Below are 22,695 nucleotides of genomic sequence, written 5' to 3' on the forward strand. Positions count from 1 at the left end.
TGATCCTGAATCCCTGCATGGATCCTGAATTCCTGCACTGATCCTGAATCCTGCACTGATCCCGAATCCCTGCACTGATCCTGAATCCCTGCATGGATCCTGAATCCCTGCACTGATCCTGAATCCCTGCACTGATCCTGAATCCTGCACTGATCCTGAATCCCTGCATGGATCCTGAATCCCTGCACTGATCCTGAATCCCTGCACTGATCCTGAATCCCTGCACTGATCCTGCAGCCCTGCACTGATCCCGAATCCCTGCACTGATCCTGCAGCCCTGCACTGATCCTGAATCCCTGCACTGATCCTGAATCCCTGGCTGATCCTGAACCCTGCACTGATCCTGAATCCCTGCATGGATCCTGAATCCCTGCACTGATCCTGCAGCCCTGCACTGATCCCGAATCCCTGCACTGATCCTGCAGCCCTGCACTGATCCTGAATCCCTGCACTGATCCTGCAGCCCTGCACTGATCCCAAATCCCTGCACTGATCCTGAATCCCTGCACTGATCCTGAATCCTGCACTGATCCTGAATCCTGCACTGATCCTGAATCCCTGCACTGATCCTGCAGCCCTGCACTGATCCTGAATTCCTGCACTGATCCTGCAGCCCTGCCCCAATCCTGCACCCCTGCTGTACCTTGCAGCAGTGCTCAGCTCACCTCCTGCCCCGGGATCTCTGGCATCCTGCAGTGCCATGGGCTCTGCCCTGGTGCCATGGGCACTGCTCTGTGCCACCACCGACTGCCAGGAATGGGAGCAGCCCCTCCAGCCCCCTCAGACCCAGTGCCTGCTGAGGGGGTGGCTTTGAGCTGCTGAGGCTTTGGCTACAAATTCTCCCGTGGCTGGTGATGATTCCTTTCCAGTCCCACTCAGCTGGTCCTGAAGACTGGCCTCTCCTCATAATTCCTGCTTTTGCTCATTCCCTGGAGTAACAGCTCCAGAAGAAGAGGGCTGAGCTCCCTGACGTTCCTGGAGCAGAAACAAGGGCTCCTTTCCAGATGTGCCCTACCCAGTTCTCCTTCACGTTCTCATGGCTCTTCCTACTCACCTCTGGCTGCTCCATCCCTGGTGCCCAGTGCTCCCCAGCTGGTGTGGGCTGAGTGCCAGCACTGGGACGAAAGTCAGGACTGCCCAGGGCAGAACGTGCCAGGAGCAGCCCGAGGGGAGGGCATGGCTGGGGACTCATTGCACATGGAGGGAGCTGCCCGGGAGTCCCCAGAGGCCACAGGGCTGGTGACCCTGCATGGCTGAGGGGCTGCTCGCGGCCCCGCAGCCCCTGTCAGCTCCAGCTCCCTGCTCGGCTGCCTTTGTTTGGGACTGTGGCCAGCTGCCCGCCCCAGGGTCCTGCCTGCTGAGGGCCCGGGATGCCACAGCGCCCGTGCCAGCTGCGCGGGTCACAGCGCGCTCAATGTCACCTTCCCGAGCTGCTGGGGCAGGCAGGGACTGCGCGGCTCCGGGGCCAGGAGGTGCCGCAGGCTCCCGAGCCTCTGATCCCGCAGCAGCTCCAGGGACATCTGCTGACATTCAGAGACACAGGCTCTGATGCACGAGCTCTACATTTGCACAGTTTGCAGCAGGGAGCTCAGGGACTTCTGTTTATTCTCACAAACGGGAAGAAACCCCCACATTTAGCTGCAGTCACTCCTCATTCCCAGCGGTGACCGACAGGGAGCGGCTCCCTGGCTGTTCCCAGTGACCCACCCCGCTGGCACAGGTGTACCCTGGTTGTGCCATCGGGAATGCCCTCCCCTGTCCGCTCCAGCGTGAGCAGAAGGCACTGCTGCAGCGGAGCCAGCAGTGCTGGGTGACACAGGGGCCTGAGAGCCAGCACTGGGCTCCAGCGCAGCCCCTGCCCAGCCTGGAGCGGAGCCTCCCTTCCCCTGCCAGCCGGGGGGCACAGGGCTGTGACAGCAGCCACTCCACAGAGCTAAAAACAACCACGCTGGTCCTCCAGCTGACACCACAACACCTTCACCTGGTGCCAGGCCTGCTGAGGGCTCAAACCGCTGCAGGAGCCAGTAGCGAACACAAGCAAACACCCAGGGGTGGAGCTTGGGCAGCACTGGGAGAGCCCTGCACTGTCCTGTTTGTGGGGGGAATTCCCAGAGCTCCCCTGCAAGACTCAATCCCCACGAGATCCTGCTGATCAGGGCTTGGCAGTGCTCACAGAAACAGCCAGCAAGACACCCAGGTGTCCCCAGAGCAGGCTGTGAGTGCCACCAGTGCCCCTGCCCACCACGGCCACCCTCCCCTCCCTGCAGGGAGGATGGAGCTGCTTGAGTGTTGCTCAGGCTCTGGCTTGACCTCCCTCTAAGGAGGGAGGTGATGGAAGCTGTGCCTGGGTCTCTGCAGTTCCATAACCCCTGGTGAGCCACAGAAAGTCCCTGCAGTGAAGAGAACCCTCAGCCTCATGCTTGCAGCTGGCCAGGGCCCAGGTGTCCCCAGAGCCAGCCCACCCCATGGCATCGTGTCCCACGCTCTGTCCCAGCCCTCTGGGGGCTGGAGGTGGGCACAGAGCCCTCTCAGGGCTCCCAGGTTGGGTTCCCAGCACAGACACCTTGCTGAAGGGACTTGGTGTTTTTGCATCTGGACAACACTGTGGGATCAATGGCATCAGTGGGATCAATGGGATCAGTGGGATCAATAGGATCAATGGCAGGTGCCATCACTGCTGATCATTGAACAACAAATGTGTTTCCTTACACAATTCCTCATCAATCCCTGTCCCACCCACTCTAAAAATGCAGTTTTGCCTTGCTGCCTATGAGCAGGAATTTCATTCCAGGTGATTTCTCCCAAGGACTTCACTTTCTTAGGTCTCCTCCACAAATCCACCAAGCAATTGTGTCAGCAAGACCCCGAGATCACTGTGGCCATAGATCCTGCAGCAAATGGCCAATAAACCTCTGCTCTGGGCTGTGTGTGCACCAGCCACAGCAGGGAAGGTTTAGTGAGAGGAAGGAGACTCTGGAGTGTTTGATTTCTCAGTGTTTCACCACAAAAGAGATGAAGGACAAGAACATTGTCTTGAAGCTCTGGGGGAAAGGCACAGCTGGTAAACAGCAAAGGAAATGATCACCTGTGGCCTTCACAAGTCTCACCTCACCCATTTCCTGATGGACTTGGGCTCAGCTTTCCCTTCTAACCACTGTAAGACACAAGCATGAACCAAGCAGTGAGGGAACGAGCCTGGCACGTGGGCAAAGCACTGCTCAGCCCAGCACTGTCCTGGCAGCACCTTCCAGTGCCTGACCACCCTTCCCATGAAGAAATTTTCCATAATATCCAACCTAAACCTCCCCTGCCGCAGCTTGGGGCTGTTTCCTCTTCTCCTGTCCCTTGTTCCCTGGGAGCAGAGCCTGACCCTCACCTGGCTGCAGCTTCCTGTCACAGGGACTTGCAGAGAGCAAGAAGGTGCCCCCTGAGCCTCCTTTTCTCCAGGCTGAGCCCCTTTCCCAGCTCCCTCAGCTGCTCCTGATCAGATCTGTGCTCCTCAGGCAGGCACTGATGGCTCTGCTGGACACAACTCCCTCCCTCCACGGGAGTCCTGGCAGCGTTTGGAACCTCCAGAGCTACCAGATGTCACTGGCACCTCTCCTGAAGAGGTCTCACTCCTGTGTGCTTCCAGAGGAGCACAGACTGAATCACAGAATACAGAATATCCTGAGTTGGACCCACAGGGATCACCCAGCCCAGCTCCTGGCCCTGCACAGACACCCCAACAACCCCACCCTGGGCATCCCTGGCAGTGCTGTCCAAACCCTCCTGGAGCTCTGGCAGCCTCGGGGCTGTGCCCATTCCCTGGGCAGTGCCCAGCACCCTCTGGGGGAAGATTTCCTGATATCCAGCCCACACCCTCTGAGCCCCCCAAACTCCTGTGATCCTTTGGGTCAGCAGCAGCTCAGAGCTGGCCCAGGGGGAGATCTCCAAATTGCCAAGTGGTCAGACAGTCTCTTCCCTAGCCTCCTGTGCTCCCAGAGCACTGCCATGGCTCAGGATGGCACTAATATATATTCATACATATAAATTTGGAACCACAGCCTGCTCAGGTCATTACAACCCTGCTTTCCTCACCCAGCTCTGGGCCTGCTGGTGCTCCCACTGCTCTCACAGGGGCAGGGGCAGCAGATGAGTTCTCCCAGCCCTGCTATGGCAGCATGAGAAGAGGAAAAGCTTGATTTCCAAGGAGAATGATGGATTTGTGAGGACCTCTGACAGCCTGGGGGACAGCATGGCAGCTGGGGCCCTGCCAGGGGTGGCCACTGAGGGTGACAGGGATGGGATCAGGAGCAGAGCAAGGGAGTCAATGGCTCCCAAGGCTGTACTTGGGGGCTCTATCTGGGGCTTTCAGGGCCAGCAGAACCTCTCCTGCATTGAGAGCAGCCTGCAGGGTCACAGCCCTGTCCCTTGGGGCCAGACCTGGCTTTTGTTACTCTTTCTTCTACCTGAGGCCACTCACCTTCACAGAGCACAGGGGAACAAAGTCCCTCCTTCAGAGGTGACATTTTACTCCTCTGCCTGAGACAAAAACTTGCAGAACCTCCCAACTTTTTCCCTCCCAGCTGGGTGTCCTATTCCAGCTCCAGAAATACCAGCAGCCTTTTAGTTCCCATAAGATCTCAGAGGGGTGTTAAGGTGACAGGTGAACTCTACCTAAAATGACCTCAGAACCAGGTGAAACAGTCTCTGAGGGTCAGAAACTTCCTCCCAAAATAAAAGAAGTGCTGAGATCCATTTATCTTTTCATGGGGTTTGTGTCTTGAGGATGTCTGTCATTTGTGCCTGCTGAAAGAAGCAGTGAATTCTGTTTTATCACCCTCTGTGGAAGTTGAAACCCTTTGGCCAGGTTTCCCCAGTTTCACTCATTGTATTAAATTCTTGCATAATTTTTCAATGAAAGCTTGGCTCTTTGTGGGAAGTGAGGATTTTGGGTTGGATGAACATTGAAAAGGAGGAAAAGAAAGAGAAAGAAATAAGAAGAAATCTCTCACCGTAGGGACCCTGTGCTCAAGTTATATGTCATAAATTGTTATGCCACATGGATTTCTGTCTGATATAGGCAAATGCAGCTTATGGACAAATAGGGAAATGCAGAATTAGGGGAAGGCTGAGCTCCTGCAGGTCACCTCTGCTGCCAGGGCTGTTCCTGCTCCTGGACCCACTGTAGGGCTTTGCAAAGACTCTCCCCTCTAGCACATCCTGCAGCCAGGTCCTGCAGCCACTCCTGCTCTGGGAAGCCCTCTGGGAATGTCCTTTCCCAGGACACTGTGTGTGGGGTGTGCTGCTGTTTCGGGGTTTCAGCAGAGACCTGAGATCCTGCGCCTGTCAGAGCTTTGCTGAAGGTGACTCGCAGGTGGAAGGGACTAAACATGGAATAGTGGGTGGAGGGGACATGGGAGAGCTGTGGGATGTGCTGGGGTCATGGTGACAGTGATGGAGCTGTCATCAGGCCCCAGGCTGAAATCCCAACTAAATCACACACACTTTAACGTTCCTCTCGTTCCAAAGCCCCTGCCATGGGCAGGACACCAGGTTGCTCCAAGCCCTGTCCCACCTGCCCTTGAACACTTTCAGGGAAAACCTCCAAGAATCAAATGTCAGTAACCCTCTGTGAACCTCCTTCCCAGCCAGAGGAATGAGCTCCTTGTGACCCTTATGCTTGGCAGGCTGTGTCCCTGTGGCCACCCCGGAGATGAGAGGAGGCTGGGTATTTCTGGGATGGGGCTGCACAAATCCCCCCTGCCCCCCTCGCTGTCCTCACCCACCCCACCCACGGCAGGGCCGGAACGTTCACACCCCACGGGATCAGGGTGCAGGGGCTGCTTGCAAGGCTCAGTGGGGACACTGCAGGCAGCCTGGGATGAGATGGTCCCAGAGGCAGCCCAGCTCCTCTGCAGGAAGCTTTTCCATGGGTTCCTGGGGAGCAGTGTTCCCAGCACCACGCTCCGCAGAGCCCTGGCTGGCTGCAGCCTGGCGGCACCAGGGCTGTTTGTTATTCACTGACTCCATCCTCCAGCCAAAAGAGCTTTGCAAGTAGTAATAAACCAGGATGAATGGGATGGCATGGGATGATTAACCAGGACTGTGGAAGATGGGCCAGCACCTGGGCTGCTGGCAGCACAAGCACCTGGTAAACAGGGCTGTGTCCCACATCCCATCCTCTGCTGGAGGGGCTGCCCTGAATCACTGAGCCAGGGAATGGTTGGGGGTGGAAGCGACCTTAAAGCCCATCCAGACCCACCCCATGCCACGGGCAGGGGCACCTTCCACTATCCCAGGCTGCTCCAAGCCCTGTCCAACCTGGCCTTGGGCATTTCCAGGCATGGGGCAGCCACAGCTGCTCTGGGCAGCCTGGGGCAGTGTCCCAGCCCCTGCACAGGGCATTTGGCACTGCCCATTCCCAGCACGACACTCCCAGCAAAGCTGGGCTCTCACAAACAGGCTCTCTTGTGTTGCTGTGTTCAGGTTTTTGATATCCTTCCAGCAGAACCTCTCAGATTTATCCCTGCTCTCCCCACACCTTGCCACGACAGTTGGGATTTTGATGCAGTTCTAATCGTTCTGGACTATAAAAAACAAGCCCTGTCTTTCACTAGCATATGGTTCTCCCCGTACAACAACAGACACCAGAACTTTCAATTAAGTTTCTGGAAGCGGTGCTGAAGCACACATGACTCATTTCACAAGTGCACTAACGAGTGAAACGATCCTGCTTTTTGCCAGATCTCCATTCCTCAGGAAACAAGCAGTATCTGATGTCTTGCTTGCTTTACACGCTGACGAAAACAACACCCTTCTCTGAGGCTGCCGAGCCCGGGTAGAGATCGCCCAGCTAAATATTCTAATATTTGATAACAGCCCTGCCAGCATGGAGCTGACTCATTCCATGGCATGTGCTGCTCCCTGAGGATTGCTCTCAGCACAGTGAACAATTAGCTGCTTCATTCATCCCAGCTTGAGAATGGCAGATAGTTACAGGACCACGGGCATGCTCCTGACGGGAGGGATTTATCAACACTCGTAGTTGTTGCTCCTGTAATTAATCTCATGCTATTTCCACACACTCTCACTCACCCTCTGCTCCCACTCTGCTCCTGGCTCCCAAACACTTCTTTATGGTCAGAATGGCACAGAAATAATTTTGGTTTTTGGTCAGTGACATGGAAATGACCAGGAAAAAAGGATGTAATGTGGGGGCTCTGCTCCCCAGCATTCCTTAAATCCTTTGGGGCAGAGCAGAGGCGTTCAGCCCCAGCCCCAGCCCCAGCCCGCGCTGTCCGTGGGCCAGCACAGCCCTGTGACAGCGATGTCACACCTCCCTCCACGTGCCTGGCCCCACAGCAGCCCAGGAACACACGGCTGCTCCATCCCCAGGCAGCTGCTGGCTCTTGGTGTCTCAGGGCTGCTGCTCCTGCTCCTGCCTCTGGGGTGGAGCTCAGCATCCCTCCGGGATGTGCTTCCTGGCTGCCTTGGCGGTGGGAACCCCCGGCAGTCCAAGCCCTGCCGTGCCCCTCCTTCCTGCTCAGGAATCTGACACTTGCATCCTCCAGCTCACAGCGAGATGGCAAATACCAGGCAAAGCATTTCTGTACCCCACATCCCTGCAAAACAGACAGCTCCTGGGATCTTCTGCCTCTAATTTTGTCCCTTCCAAGTCCTCAGACTGAGGCTCCAACTGGAGATTTATTTTATTGGCTGTTCATTGCTACAGTGATGGCCAGCGTGAGGACGGCGTCCTTGGCACAAGTGAACACAGCACTGACTTCAGCATCCTCCTCTTGTAATTACTGCCCAAAACTTCACCATGGAAACCAGGAGAAAGGGGGGATGCTCAGGAAGGCATGGGAAGGAGCACTCCCAGTGTCCCAAGGAATCACCCCAGTGGCTCTGAGAGTGGGACCCAGGGTGTGTCTGGCTGTGAGGAGGCAGCCCCTGGCTGCAGAGGGCTGGTCCTGCCACCCCACTGCCAGGCTGGGCTGCCCATCCTCCTGGGACAGGGCAATTGTGTCCCCACAGCTGCCATTGCTGCTTTGGGATCACACCCTGACCCCACGGAGGTGCTGCCACAGGGGATGGAGCAGGGACACCTCTCACATCTCCATGGACACCAAGAGGCCACCACGGAGCACATCCATGTGTCACAGAATCCCAGGATGGTTTGGCTTGGAAGGGACACTCAGGCTCATCTCATTCCAGCACCCTGCCATGGGCAGGGACACCTTCCCTGAGGGCACAGCCTGAGCCTGGCCCAGGCTGTCAGAGCTCTGTGTGCTCTCATCCCTTCATGGTGGCTCTGACTGTGACCCATGCTGCTCTGCCCTCCCTGGGCACATCCCCCAGCCCCTGCCTGCACAGCACACATCCCTGATGTCCACACTCCCCACGTCCCTGTGCCAACCAGCAAGGACAGGTGTCCCAGCAACCTCCCAGCTGTGGCTCATCCATCCCAGCTTCCAGCACAGCCTGACAGGAACAGGGGCCTGGGCAGGCACCAACCATTTCCCAGGGTGGCACAGCCCCTGGGGCTGGCACTGACCTGCTGTGCCCTTGGTGCCAGGTGCCCTTGGTGCCAGGTGCCATCTGTGCCCGCTGCCATCACTCCCTGGTTCTGCGCTGGCTGGACATGGACACAGGGCAGGGGACACCTCAGCAGAGCACTGCTGGGGCAGCTGTCCTGCTATTACTGTCACCCTCAGCTGGACCAGTGACAGCTCATGGATTCTTTGTAGGAGCTGGGGAGATTGCTCATGGAAAGGGGTCCAGGCACTGGAATGAGCTGCCCAGGGCAAGGGGGAGTCACTGTCCCTGGGGGGATTTAACAGATGTGGGGATGTGGCACTTGGGGATGTGGTCAGTGCTGGGTGATAGTTGGACTCAATGATCTTAGGGGGCTTTTCCAACCCTGATGGTTCCATGATTCTGTGAGATTTTCTGGTAAGAGCTGCCCAGTCATGTCCCCACTGTGTTCAGCCTTCAGCTCCCCCCTCCCAGAGCCAGCACCTCCCTCCTGGAGCTCAGGAGCTGGGACAAGGACCAGCCCCACCAGCTGCCTGCCCTACCACTGCCAAACCAAACCAAACCAAACCAAACCAACCATACCAAACCAAACCAAACCAAACCAAACCAAACCAAACCAAACCAAACCAAACCAAACCAAACCAAACCAACCAAACCAAACCAAACCAACAAAACCAACCATACCAAACCATACCAAACCAAACCAACCAAACCAACCCAACCCAACACAAACCAAACCAAACCAACCAAACCAAACCAAACCAACCAAACCAAACCAAACCAAACCAAACCAACCAAACCAACCCAACCCAACCCAACCCAAACCAACCAAACCAAACCAAACCAAACCAAACCAAACCAAACCAACCAAACCAAACCAAACCAAACCAAACCAAACCAACCAAACCAAACCAAACCAACCAAACCAAACCAAACCAAACCAACCAAACCAAACCAACCAAACCAACCAAACCAAACCTAAACCAAACCAACCAAACCAAACCAACCAAACCAAACCAACCAAACCAAACCAAACCAAACCAAATCAAACCAAACCAAACCAAACCAACCAAACCAACCAAACCAAACCAACCAAATCAAACCAAACCAAACCAAACCAAACCAACCAAACCAACCAAACCAAACCAACCAAATCAAACCAAACCAAACCAAACCAAACCAAACCAAACCAACCAAACCAAACCAAACCAAACCAACCAAACCAACCAAACCAACCAAACCAAACCAAACCAAACCAACCAAACCAAACCAACCAAACCAACCAAACCAAACCTAAACCAAACCAACCAAACCAAACCAACCAAACCAAACCAACCAAACCAAACCAAACCAAACCAAATCAAACCAAACCAAACCAAACCAACCAAACCAACCAAACCAAACCAACCAAATCAAACCAAACCAAACCAAACCAAACCAAACCAACCAAACCAAACCAAACCAACCAAATCAAACCAAACCAAACCAAACCAACCAAACCAAACCAAAACTAAACAAACCAACCAAACCAAACCAAACCAAACCAAACCAAATCAAACCAAACCAAACCAAACCTAACCAAACCAAACCTAACCAAACCAAACCAAACCAGTTCCCCCTGCCCCTCTCAGCACTGCCCCAGGGAATCTGCTCCAATGCAAGAGGGAAGAATCACAGAATCACAAACTCACAGAATGACAGAAACTCCTGAGCTGGAAGGGACCCACAAGGGCCATCGAGTCCAGCTCCTGGCCCTGCACCAGACACCCCCAGGACTCACATGAAGTGATTCACCGGCTGAGAGCTCTCCTGGGCCAGGGTGAGGAGCTGAGGTTTGGTGCTTGGCTGGAGCAGAGCAGAGCCCAGACCATGCCCCTGCTCAGAGCCCGAGTGCCAAACCTGCTGCAGCTCCTGCTCACCTCCCCTGCACAGGAGAGCCAGGGACCATTAGCACTGGATGAATGGGAAAGAATTGAAATCAGCTTGGAGACAATCCCCAGGCCGGAGCAGAGGCAGAATTAACCAGCTTATTATTTTTATTTAATGCCCGCATTGTGTCCCCAGATGAATAATTGGTGTGTGGGGCTCTGTGCACAGGGCTGTTATGAAGTTTAATTCATTAGTGCTTGTAAAGTGCCTGGAACTCGTGAGATGAAAGGTGTTCTCAGAGCGCCAGGAGCTGTTCCAGCTCCAGCACTGCGGATCTTTAATAAGGATATTGAACGACTCCTCTGAGCCAGCACATTGCTTTTTAACTTCTTTATGGCTGTTTTTACAAGCAGGATCCTAGAGAGCCAAAAAAAAAAAAAAAAAGTTGAAAGAGAAAGCCCCATCACAGTGCACAGATCTGGCTCTGCACAGCCACAGACCGGGGTGTGCCACCCTCAGCCCTGCCCTGGGGGACAGTGCCAGGGCTCTGTCCCCATCACAGCCCCTCCATGGGGACTGGGAGCTGGACAGCTCTGGGGATGTCACTGGATGAGTGCTGAGAGGGGCAGGTGGGAAGAAAGGAAGGTCTGGAGGAAGCTGGGGGCTGCTTGCCTGGTTTGCCTGCAGGGTCTGCGGGGGCCTGGCCTGTATTCCACGTCCTGAGTTTGGCTGATGCAGGGGGAGGGGACAGTGGAGGCCATCTGGCCATCCCTGACACCAGCTCACCCATCCATGGATCCATTATCCATCCATCCATCCATCCATCCATCCATCCATCCATCCAATCCATCCATCCATCATCCATCCATCCATCCATCATCCATCCATCCATCCATCCATCCATCATCCATCATCCATCCATCATCCATCCATCATCCATCCATCCATCCATCATCCACCCATCCATCCATCCATCCATCATCCATCCCTCATCCATCCATCATCCATCCATCCATCCATCCATCATCCATCCATCCATCCATCCATCCATCCATCCATCCATCCATCATCCATCCGTCCATCATCCATCCATCTCCATCCATCCATCCATCCATCCATCCATCCATCCATCCATCATCCATCATCCATCCATCCATCCATCCATCCATCCATCCATCCATCCATCATCCATCCATCCATCCATCCATCCATCCATCCATCCATCCATCCATCCATGCCTGTTATCCTGCTCTGACCAGCACAGTCAGACACGTGGGTGAGTGGAAGATTTTAATGGAATCACAGATTCATGGAATGATTCATGGAAGGGACATTAAAGCTCATCTTGTCCCACCCCCTGCCATGGAAGGGACACCTCCCACTGTCCCAGGCTGCTCCAAGCCCCATCCAGCCTGGCCTTGGACACTTCCAGGAATCCAGGGGCAGCCCCAGCTGCTCTGGGCACCCTGTGCCAGGGCCTGCCCACCCTCACAGGGGAGAATTCCCTCCCAATATTCCATCCATCCATCCCTGCCCTCTGGTAGTGGGAAGCCATTCCCTGTGTCCTGTCCCTCTAGACCCTTGTCCAAAGTCCCTCTCCAGCTCTCTTGGAGCCCCTTTTAGGCACTAGAAGAGGCTCTGGGGTTTCCTGGATCCTTCTCCCATCCAGGGGAACACTCCCATCTCTCCCAGACTGGCTCCTGATGGTGTTTCCTGCCAGCCCCATTTCTCTGCTCAGTGCAGCCACTCAGTTTGTGACAGAACCATTGCACTGAGCCCAGCTGTGCCAAGGCCAGGAACACGAATCCTTTGGAACACCTGCTTCTCCCACATCCATCTTCCTGCAGCTACTGCTGCTCAGTTACCTGGCACAGAACCCTGGCTGTGAGTGCACAGAAAACCCTTCCAGCCTCAGCCAGGTGGGAAGAGCTTTCCTTGTCTGAAGTGCCACCTATGGCATCTCCAACTGCTGCTGCATTTCCCACCACAACGAGCTTGGAGCAGAAGGTTTTTTAAATGTCCCACTGGGAGGAGAGCGAGCTGTTGTAAATTAAAGATGACTCTGACGAAGGGAACAGAATGATGTATTTGACTCCATGGATATCAGAAGGTTAATTAATTACTTTATTATACTATATTATTTTATATTATTATACGATATTATTTTATATATCTAAATCTGCTGATATTTTATATATCTGAATCTGCTAAGTATTTAACCCTGCACACACTGCACACACTGCACTGAATCTTGTGACTGTCAGCTGACACACACACACACACACACCTGGCCCTGACAGGCCAAGGAAACAAAACATCCTCACTGTGGGTAAACAATCTCCATATTGCTTTCTACTTTGGCACAACACAGGCACAGCAAGTGATAAGAATTGTGTTTTCCCTTTCTCTGAGGTTCAGAGAATGTGAATCTCAGAAATCCTTGGGAAGAATTGTGCCTTGCTTTTCTCTGTGAAGGGAAATGTGGCAACAGCGAGCAGCACCAACGAAGGACGCAGGATGGGGCTAAGAAAGCAGCAACTTCTTCCCTTGAAGGAAAAATGGATCCTCAAAAGTGGAGGCTGAGACCTCCCCACCTGCCTGCCACTCATTGCTCTCCTCCTGCTGCTGCAGAACTCTTGTGTTTCCCTGGGAGCTGTTCCCAGTGCTCCACACAGCACAGGGAGTGCAGGGAGCTCCTCCTGCCCTGGAACACCGGGAACAAGCCATGGCCTTGCCCCTGCTCACAGGAGAGGAGGACTCATTGTTTGCTTTAATTATCCCAAAGCTTCTTTACTTGGAGGAAAATAAAATATTTATCAGGGACTTGTGGCTCTGGCGAAGGAGATTATACTCAAATTAAATTTTTAGATGCCTGTAAAATTTAATTGGCCTTAGTGCAGGGCAGTTCCTGTCTCTGACAAGGAGAAGGGTTTCTCTGACCAGCCCTCAGCCTTTGGAGAGCTGTCCCCCCCAGCACTGCCAGTGCCGCCCAGGGGTCAGCTCAGGCTGCTGTGCCTGTGCCACCAGCTGTGCCCAGCCTGGCAGCCCCTTCCCCACGTCCTGGGAGCACAGAGAGGTTGATCAGTGTGGGGGAGGACAGAGCTGCCCAGCCCAGCTCCACAGCCCAACCCCAGCTCCTCTCTCACCACCTGATGGATGGGTCAGGTCCTCACCAGCCTCTGGAGGACCCTGCCCCTGCCACATGTCCCTGACTTCTCTGAGGTTTTTCATGGACAGCCTTTGGCCCTCTCCTAGTCCCCATTCCTGACTGAAATCCCTCCTGTCCCCAGGCCTGAGCCTGGCTTGGCCCTTCCCTGGCTGTGTCCCTCCTGCCCAGGATGTCCAGGGTGATGTCCCTCCTGGGCAGAGGAGCCTTCTGCAGACATCTGGAAAACCCCACTGCCTGTGGTGGAATGCTGTGGTGCCACCATGGTGAGGGGACAGGCACAAACCCCCATGGACACTGTCCCCGCTGGGGAGGGCCCAGGGGCACAGATCAGTTTATAATGACTGAACTGTTTGTTATCCCACTCCATTCTTGCAGAAAATCCCTTTGCCCGTGTGTGTGGAGTGATGGACTCCAGCTCTCCCCTGCTGGGAGTGATGGGCTCCAGCTCTCCCCTGCTGGGAGTGATGGGCTCCAGCTCTCCCCTGCTGGGAGTGATGGGCTCCAGCTCTCTCCTGCTGGGAGTGATGGGCTCCAGCTCTCCCCTCCTGGGAGTGATGGGCTCCAGCTCTCCCCTGCTGGGAGTGATGGGCTCCAGCTCTCTCCTGCTGGGAGTGATGGGCTCCAGCTCTCCCTTCGTGGGAGTGATGGGCTCCAGCTCTCCCTTCCTGGGAGTGATGGGCTCCAGCTCTCCCCTGCTGGGAGTGATGCTTTGTGTCCAAAAAAAGTCAAGGATGGAGAAACTGTGCTGCCAAAGGGATGGAGAGCCACTGTCCCACTTGGGCTGTTCCTGACAGACAGGATCTGTCCCTGTGCTGTCCCAGGCTGCCCCACAGAGCCCTGCTGTGCCCTGCCAGCCTGAGCACTGCTCCACTGGGAATCCAGGTCTCCAGGCTCCTGCTCCTTGCCCTCACACTGTGCTTTTCCCATTGTTGCTGACAGCTTTGCCAGAGCTGGGAAAGCAGGATTTCATTTTGTTCTTATTCCCGGAGCAGAAACGCACAAGTGCCAGGGAAAGAAATCTGAACCACAACGTGGAAATCCAGAGGGATTCAGGTCTGGCATGGCAGGGATCACCCAGGAGCCTCACTGCTAGTGAAATCCTACACTGAGATCAGAATCAGGGAGTTTGAAAACACATCCTATCCCCTTTGTGCTGTCCTTGGGCTCCCAGCCCCACAGGTGCTCCCCCAGCTCCGCTGCCTTCCCAGCAGTTCAGTGGTTTCCTTTCCCAGCCAGCCCTGCCCATGCAGGTTTTTCATTTCAGGATTAATGTCCCCAGCTCCAAAGGCTTCCCAAAGGCTTACAGGGCCATCAAGGGGGTTAACCCTTCCTTCTCCAGTAGGCAGGAACCTCCCCGGCATCACTGAGGGAATTAAACAGAGACATCAAAGGCCCTGTCAGAGCCAGGGGAAGGCAGAGACATTCCAAGTCCCAGCAGAGTCTCTGTCAGATTTAAAGAGGACAAATCCTTCAGAGATTTCTCCTTCAAGGTAAACAAGGATGGAAGCACGAGGGTGGCAGGGGTCTGAACAGGCAGAGAGCAGCAGGAGTGAGGTGGGGCTGGGGCACAAAGGACAACACAAAGTCTGTCCCCAGGGACACCCTAGAGCCACACCCTGCATGGGAGGGGACCCTGCTGGATCAGGCTGAGGCACCCACAGGGGACAGGCTGTGTTTGGTGTCCCCAAGGACAGCCAGGTCCTGCCCTGGCATCCCCCCAGTGCCCTCCCACTCATCTCAACCAACCCTCCAGTGCCAAACCCACTGCAGCCCTCCCCAAATCCACACGATCCCGTGGGATCCATCAGCCCTTGGGCTGAATGCACAACACCAGCCTGTGGATCATGGAGCAGCTGCCTGGATAGTGAGTGAATTTAGGGAATATAAGCCAGGCAGGCTCTGGGCCAGAGGCTGTTGTGACAGGGACACTTTGGAGCATCTCAGATAATCAGCACTTAAACTGCCCCCTAACCCTAACCCTAACCCTAACCCTAACCCCAAGGTTCTGGTAAAGTGTCCAAGCCCCAGGAGCTGCCCTGTGTGTGCCCCTGGTGTCCCCACCAGCTTGGGCAGATCAGCCCAGTCCAATGTGGCTCCAAGGGAGGCTGCACAGGGAGCTGCAGGCTTCACCAGCCTCTGCAGTCCTCCTCATCCTCAGGGGAGGCTCTTCATCTCCCCCCTTCCCAGGTGGAACAGATGGATGTGCCAGGGATGAGAAACAGTGACATGGTGGCGTTTCAGGGGACTGAACACCAGAGACCCCTGAGAGCTGCTGGGCAGGGAGAGGGATGGGGAGGGATGGGATGGGATGGGATGGCATGGGATGGCATGGCATGGCATGGCATGGCATGGCATGGCATGGCATGGCATGGGGGCAGTGGGAATGTTTGGGAGCCCAGGGCAAGGTGGGATGGGAAGGTGGGGATGGCTGTGGGAGCCCAGGGCACTGCAGGGTGTTCAGTGCTGGGGTGGGGGGTACCAAGCCCTTCCTCCAGGCTGGTGCTGAGTCCAGGGCTGCCTCTGCCAAGCTGGGCAGGTGCTGGCAGGACGAGGAGTGCTGGACATGGGCATCCTGAGGTGTGACAGGGCCTGAGTGCTGGTGAGCCCCCTCTGCCTGCTGGGAGCTGGGGGACCCTTGGAACGAGTCCCTAGAAGCTGGGACTGGGACTCCTGAGGCCCCACAGCACTGGGACCACACATCCTCCCCTTGCCTGGGGCTGTCCTGTCCGTGTGACCACGGCAGCCCCACAGTGCCAGGAGGGGGGACACTGCTCACAGAGCAATGCTGCAGGGTGCTGAAGGGTGGGGCATCCCCCAGACACCCTGCAGAGCCTGGACACCCTGCAGGCAACAGCCACGAGACACCTGAGCTCACACACAGGGAAGGGTCAGGAAAGGACAAGGAGACATCACAGGAGAAGAGAATCCTGCAGGGGAGGGACAGGGACAAACCCTGCCCCTGAGTGGGGTCAAACCCCAGCTCATCCCCTTGTCCACAACACCAGCCAACACAGGAGCACACCTGGATGAAATCACAGCCTGGCAGAATCCATGGACAAACCCCAGGAATGATGGATGCAAGAATTACAGAAACCTTTTTGGTTGATGGGAATGCCCAAATTTCTCCCAAGAGGTCACTCTGGTCACCAGAGCAGTGGTGGGAGCTGGGGTCTGTGCCAGGCAGGGAGCTCTGCCAGCTCTGCCATGGGCACCCCACGAGCACAGGGCACTCAGCTCCACAGCCAGGGGAAAGCAGCAGCAGCAGCTGCAGATGGAATCTGTGTTTCCAGGGATAATGGGAATCAAATGGAACGTGGCTGCTGTGGGGATGGCTGCAGCCCCTGGGGAGCCCTGCCTGGGCTCTGTGACCTCTGTCACACCATGGAGCTGCTGATGTTCCTGTGCTCCCCTCCTGCCACTGCCCCAGACTGGCAGCGTGGGGCAGAGCCTGGAGCAGGGAGGGCAGGGATTGGATCCCTGCATTCCAGGGAGGGATCAGGGACAAGGACACACCACACACAGCTGGCCTCTTGCAGCCCTGTCTCCTACAAGCTCTTCTCTTCTCTTCTCTTCTCTTCTCTTCTCTTCTCTTCTCTTCTCTTCTCTTCTCTTCTCTTCTCTTCTCTTCTCTTCTCTTCTCTTCTCTTCTCTTCTCTTCTCTTCTCTTCTCTTCTCTTCTCTTCTCTTTTCTCTCTCTTTTCTCTTCTCTCTTTTCTCTTTTTTCTCTTCTCTTCTCTTTCCAAGCAAACTGTTTGGAACTCCAGGATGCCCCAACCCCCCCTGGGTCCCCAGGCCCAGGGTCTGGCACCAGGGAGGAGCCTCTGCTGTGCCCCTGGTGCCAGGCACTGCCTGGGGGACGCTGGCACACCTGGTCACAGCTCAGGGGAGGGACTGCCCCAGAGCCACCTGGGGCTGCCTCAAGCCAGGAGGGCACCCTGGGAGATGCAGGCAGGAATTCCTGATGGCTGCACACCAGCACTGGCACCACACCCAGGCCCCACATCTTCCCTCCCTGTGTCCCTCAGCTCCGTCCCAGAGAAGTGCCAGGACATCAACAAGGAGGTGACATCCCTGTGACACCCCAGCACCATTGAGTAATGGGGTGTCACCTGTGGAACCACACGGCCTGGGTGACCCTGAACCATAAGTATGGCATGGATGGGGGGTCAGGACACACAAGTGGGGATTTAGGGGGTGCTAGACACATAAATGGGTGTTTGGGCCCCATAAATGGGCTTTGGGGAGTTGTTTGTGTTCACGTATGGGGGTCAGGGAGTGTTGGGATCCATAAGTGGGGAGCTGAGGAGGGTTTGGATCTTTAGATGGGGTGTGAACCTCACAGATGGGGGTCAGGGGGTGTTGGGATCCATAAGTGGGGAGTTGAGGAGAGTTTGGATCTTTAGATGGGGTGTGAACCTCACAGATGGGGGTCAGGGGTGCATTGGGCCCCTCAGACTGGGTCTGGGGGCTGTTTGGACCCATAGATGTGAGGTTAAGGGGGAACAAGGACACACAGAGAGGAGTCAGGGGGGCTTTGGGCTCCATAGGTGTGGGACTGAGGGGTGCAGGGGCCCATAGGTGAGGGTTGAAGGGACACCATCACCCTCAGATGTGGGGCAGAGGGGTTTTGTGACTCATATCTAGGGGTCAGGGTGCACTTGGAGGGCACAAGAGCCACAGCCAGGCTCGGGGGCTGTTCTGGGGTCTGGCATGAGGCAGGGGCCACCCCAGGAATGGTGTGGGGCACTGGAGGCACAGGTGGGGCAGGATGTGTCCCTGTCCAGCTGCTCATGGAGGCTCAGTGACAGGGACAGAGCTGGGGGTGTCCCACAGACCCCCCAGTGCCAGGAGCTGCTGCAGGAGGTGGGGCTGAGCTGGGCACCCGTGTGGGAACAGGGCACAGAAGGGTTTGCAGCTGGGAGCCCAGAACGATCCTTCACAGGACAAAACAGCTCCTAATCCTATTTTTATGCTGTGGTAGGAGCGTGCCCTACAATTCCCAGGGAGGCTCTTACAGGGACAGAGACATCAGGCAGGAGAAGGAAAAAGCAAAAAGCCGGAGGGAGGCAGGGCTGGGAGGATGAGTTACAGCAGAGACTGAGGGAATCTCATTTGTATGGCCTAGAAAGGCAGCGCTGCAGGGGAACAGGATAACACTGTATAAATATCTAAAGGGCACTTGTGTGAGGAAGGGGAAAAAAGTGACGCATGCAGCAGCCGTGGGAGGGACGCGATGGGCCGGAGCCGGGAACGCTTCCCGAGGAGCGGCGGCTGCTGCAGCCGGGCGGGCAGAGCAGGAGCCCCCAGGGCTGCGGGGGCTCCAGGGCACCAGCAGGAGGGAACAGCCTGGCACGAGCGGCTGGTGAGCCTGGCACAGCTGGGAGGCCGAGGTGGCACTGTCCCCACAGCCCATTGTCCCCACAGCCCCAGCAGTGACCAGGGCTGACCAGATCTCTGAGGTGCTGTTCCTGCTGCCTCAGCACAGAGCTCCAGGTGCCCTGGCAGAGCCTGACCTCTCCATTCCCTCTGCCACCACAGCTTCCCAAAGGATGGAGTCATTAAGGCTGGAGAAGCCCTCTGAGACCATTGAATTCAATCCTTAACCCAGCACTGCCAAGGCCACCACTAAGCCGTGTCCCCAGGTGCCACATCCACACGGTTTTTGAACACTTCCAGGATGGTGACTCCACCACTGCCCTGGGCAGCTGTGCCAGTGCTTTTCTATGAAGAAATTTTCCCTAATACTGAATCCAAACCTTCCCTGGCACAACCTGAAGACTGAGGCATTGAAAATGCTCCAAAAATTCACCTCAAATCCTTTCTAGTACAGAAATTCCCTGCAGAATTCCAGCCTGAGGCTGACCTGCTTCCCCTTGGCCATGAGGAACCTGCCCAGGCTGGTTTGGGGTGTCCTTGGAGCACAGCCCCCAGGCTGGGCTGTGTGGGATGAGCAGGAACCACAGCGGTGCCAGAACGGAGCGCGCTCCCATCCCTGCCTGCATTCCTGCCCCTCTCCCGGCTCTTCCCTGCAAATTCGAGCTGCTTTTCACAATCACATTTGCTTTTTCTTCTTCAAAATAAAAAAAAAAAAAAATAAAAGAAGGTTTTTCTCTGTGCCGTTGCCATGTGCAAACCCACACAAACACCAGGAAAAGCCGGCGCCGGCTCTGCAGAGCCCGTGCCCGCAGAGCCCCTGTCACAGGCAGAGCCGGGAAACAGGAGAAAAATAGATTTTCCCTTCAGCCCTTCCAGACACATGACTGAAACTTATTATAGCAATAACAGGCACGGGGGGTTGCAGAGGCTGGCCCTGTGTGTTCCTCCCCTCGCTGCTGGGCCCCTTCCCTCCCCAGGGAAGGTGGGGCAGGTTCTGTGCAGCTGCCCCAGGGCTCAGCAGAGCTCGGGAAGGATTCTGGGCTCAGGAATCCCTCAGGCTCCAGCAGGAATGCAGCCATGGAGCAGAGCTCCATCAGGAGATGGTGCTCCTGAGGAGCACGGTGGGGGGTGTTCAGCTTGAAGAGAGGAAAGAGCCAGGGAGAGCTCAGAGCCCCTTCCAGTGCCCAAAGGGGCTCCAGGAGAGCTGGAGAGGGACTGGGGACAAGGGCCTGGAATGCCAGGACAAGGGGAATGGCTTCCCACTGCCAGAGGACAGGGATGGATGGGATTTTGGGAGGGAATTCTCCCCTGTGAGGGTGGGCAGGCCCTGGCACAGGGTGCCCAGAGCAGCTGTGGCTGCCCTGGATCCCTGGCAGTGCCCAGGGCCAGGTTGGACACTGGGGCTTGGAGCACCTGGGACAGTGGGAGGTGTCCCTGCCATGGCAGGGGTGGCACTGGATGGGCTTTAATATCCCTCCCAACCCAAACCATTTTAGGATTTCCCTAGGATTCCCAGCTCTTTAGCTGGCTCTGAGCCCAGTGCATGTTCCTGATCCCCCAGTTTGCAACAACACAGCACAAACCATAGGATGTGTGTGTGCTGGCACTGGAAGCCCTTCCTCTTCCTCCTCCTCCTCCTTCTCAGTCTCTGTCTCCTTCTCCTTCCCCTCTTCCTCCTCCATCCCCACCCCCCAGCCCAGCTCTGGGGGACCATGGGCACACACTGCCAGGGGCAGGAGCTCCAGCAGAGCAGCCTTTGGGATGATTATCTCGTATGCTCTTATCTCCAGAGGTTGGAAAACACCAGCACGTCTGGCTATGGCCATTTCTGAGTGCATCTGTAACGAGCCAGGCTCCCTGGAGGAGGGAAACCGTGCTGCCTGCCCTGGAACTCCTGCCCAGCCAGCTGTGGGTCGTCATGGGAACCACATCTGTCACATCTGTCACTCACTTCTCCCCAGGCCTGGTAAAGAACCCAGGTCACCCCAGCCTTCCCCACAGGGCTGTGTGCCCACCCTGGATTTCACTCTCCCCTCTGCTTTGGTGCCACTGTACCCCAAAGAGCAGCTGGGGTGGCTCCTTTGCCTGAAGCCAGGGAAGGGGGAGCACCCCAGGGCCTGGGCAGGGCAGAGAGCTCCCCAAACTGCTGAAGAGAAGAGCAGTGACAACAGAAGGACACAGGGCAGGTGTCACTGCTCACTGAATCCTGGCACATCCATCCAGTGCAGTGTGGATATCACAGCTGGGGAGGGCTGTCTGTGTGTCCTGTCCATGTCTGTGTGTCCTGTCTGTGTGTGTGTGCCCTGTGTGTCCTGTCTGTGTCTGTGTGTCCTGTCTGTGTGTGTGTGTCCCATCTGTGTCTGTGTGTCCTGTCTGTGTCTGTGTGTCCTGTCTGTGTCTGTGTGTCCTGTCTGTGTGTGTGTGTCCCATCTGTGTCTGTGTGCCCAGTCTGTGTCTGTGTGCCCTGTCTGTGTCTGTGTCCGTGTGTCCTGTCTGTGTGCCCTGTCTGTGTCTGTGTGTCCTGTCTGTGCCTGTGTCCGTGTGTCCTGTCTGTGTCTGTGTCCGTGTGTCCTGTCTGTGTCTGTGTGTCCCATCTGTGTCTGTGTGTCCTGTCTGTGTCTGTGTCTGTGTGTCCTGTCTGTGTCCGTGTGCCCTGTCTGTATGTCCTGTCTGTGTGTCCTGTCCGTGTGCCCTGTCTGTGTGTCCTGTCTGTGTCTGTGTGTCCTGTCTGTGTGTCCTGTCTGTGTGCCCTGTCTGTGTGTCCTGTCTGTGTCTGTGTGTCCTGTCTGTGTGCCCTGTCTGTGTCTGTGTGTCCTGTCTGTGTGTCCTGTCTGTGTGTCCTCTCTGTGTCCGTGTGTCCAGGCTCCCCTCAGGCCCAGTGGCCCCAGGACTCAGAGCTGTGCCCTCCCTGCCCTGCCCTCCCTGCCCTGCCCTCTCTGGGCTCCTGGGAACAGAGCCAGGGCAGCACCTGCTGGGCACTACAGAACCACAGCAGCGCAGAATGCTTTGGGTGGGAAGGGATTTAAAAATCATCTTGTTCCACCCCTGCCAGGGCACAGACACCTCCCACCAGGCTGCAGGGGTCCTGGAGCCCCACCCAGCCTGGCCTTGGGCACTGCCAGGGATCCAGGGGCAGCCACAGCTGCTCTGGGCACCCTGTGCCAGGGCCTCACCAGCTGGGCACAGCTCCTGCCCTGCCCAGGGCACCCAGCCCTGCTCAGCACAGCCCTGCAGGGCTGGTGTGAGGCCACCTGAGCAGGAGGCTCTTCCAAGGTCACTGCAGAGGGTGTAGGGGCAGGGGAAAATGAGGAACCACCCCCAGTGTGGGTCCATTGGGGATCACTGCACCCACAATGTTTCTCTTGGTTGCACATGGAGGGCTTCACCACGTCATTCCCAGAGCCAGCTCAGAGTCCCTCACTATGGAGCCAGGCTGGGAGAGCTGAGGATGGTCAGACTGGGGACGAGAAGGATCCAGGGAGAGCTCAGAGCCCCTTCCAGTGCCCAAAGGGGCTCCAGGAGAGCTGGAGAGGGACTGGGGACAAGGGATGGAGGGACAGGACACAGGGAATGGTTTCCCAGTGCCAGAGGACAGGGATGGATGGGATATTGGGAGGGAATTGTTCTCTGGGAGGGTGGGCAGGCCCTGGCACAGGGTGCCCAGAGCAGCTGGGGCTGCCCCTGGATCCCTGGCAGTGCCCAGGGCCAGGTTGGATGGGGCTTGGAGCAGCCTGGGACAGTGGGAGGTGTCCCTGCCA

General features: G+C 56.3%; 1 protein-coding gene across 8 annotated transcripts in view; it reads right to left on the reverse strand.

Annotated features, from left to right (window-relative positions):
* The window catches only part of DLGAP4 (DLG associated protein 4), a 156,122-nt gene that overhangs the window by 93,485 nt on the left and 39,942 nt on the right, over positions 1–22,695 (reverse strand). The gene's annotated exons all lie outside the window — the stretch shown is intronic.

Source organism: Agelaius phoeniceus, chromosome 17 (assembly GCF_051311805.1).
Source record: "Agelaius phoeniceus isolate bAgePho1 chromosome 17, bAgePho1.hap1, whole genome shotgun sequence".
NCBI classification, from domain to species: Eukaryota; Metazoa; Chordata; class Aves; order Passeriformes; family Icteridae; genus Agelaius; species Agelaius phoeniceus.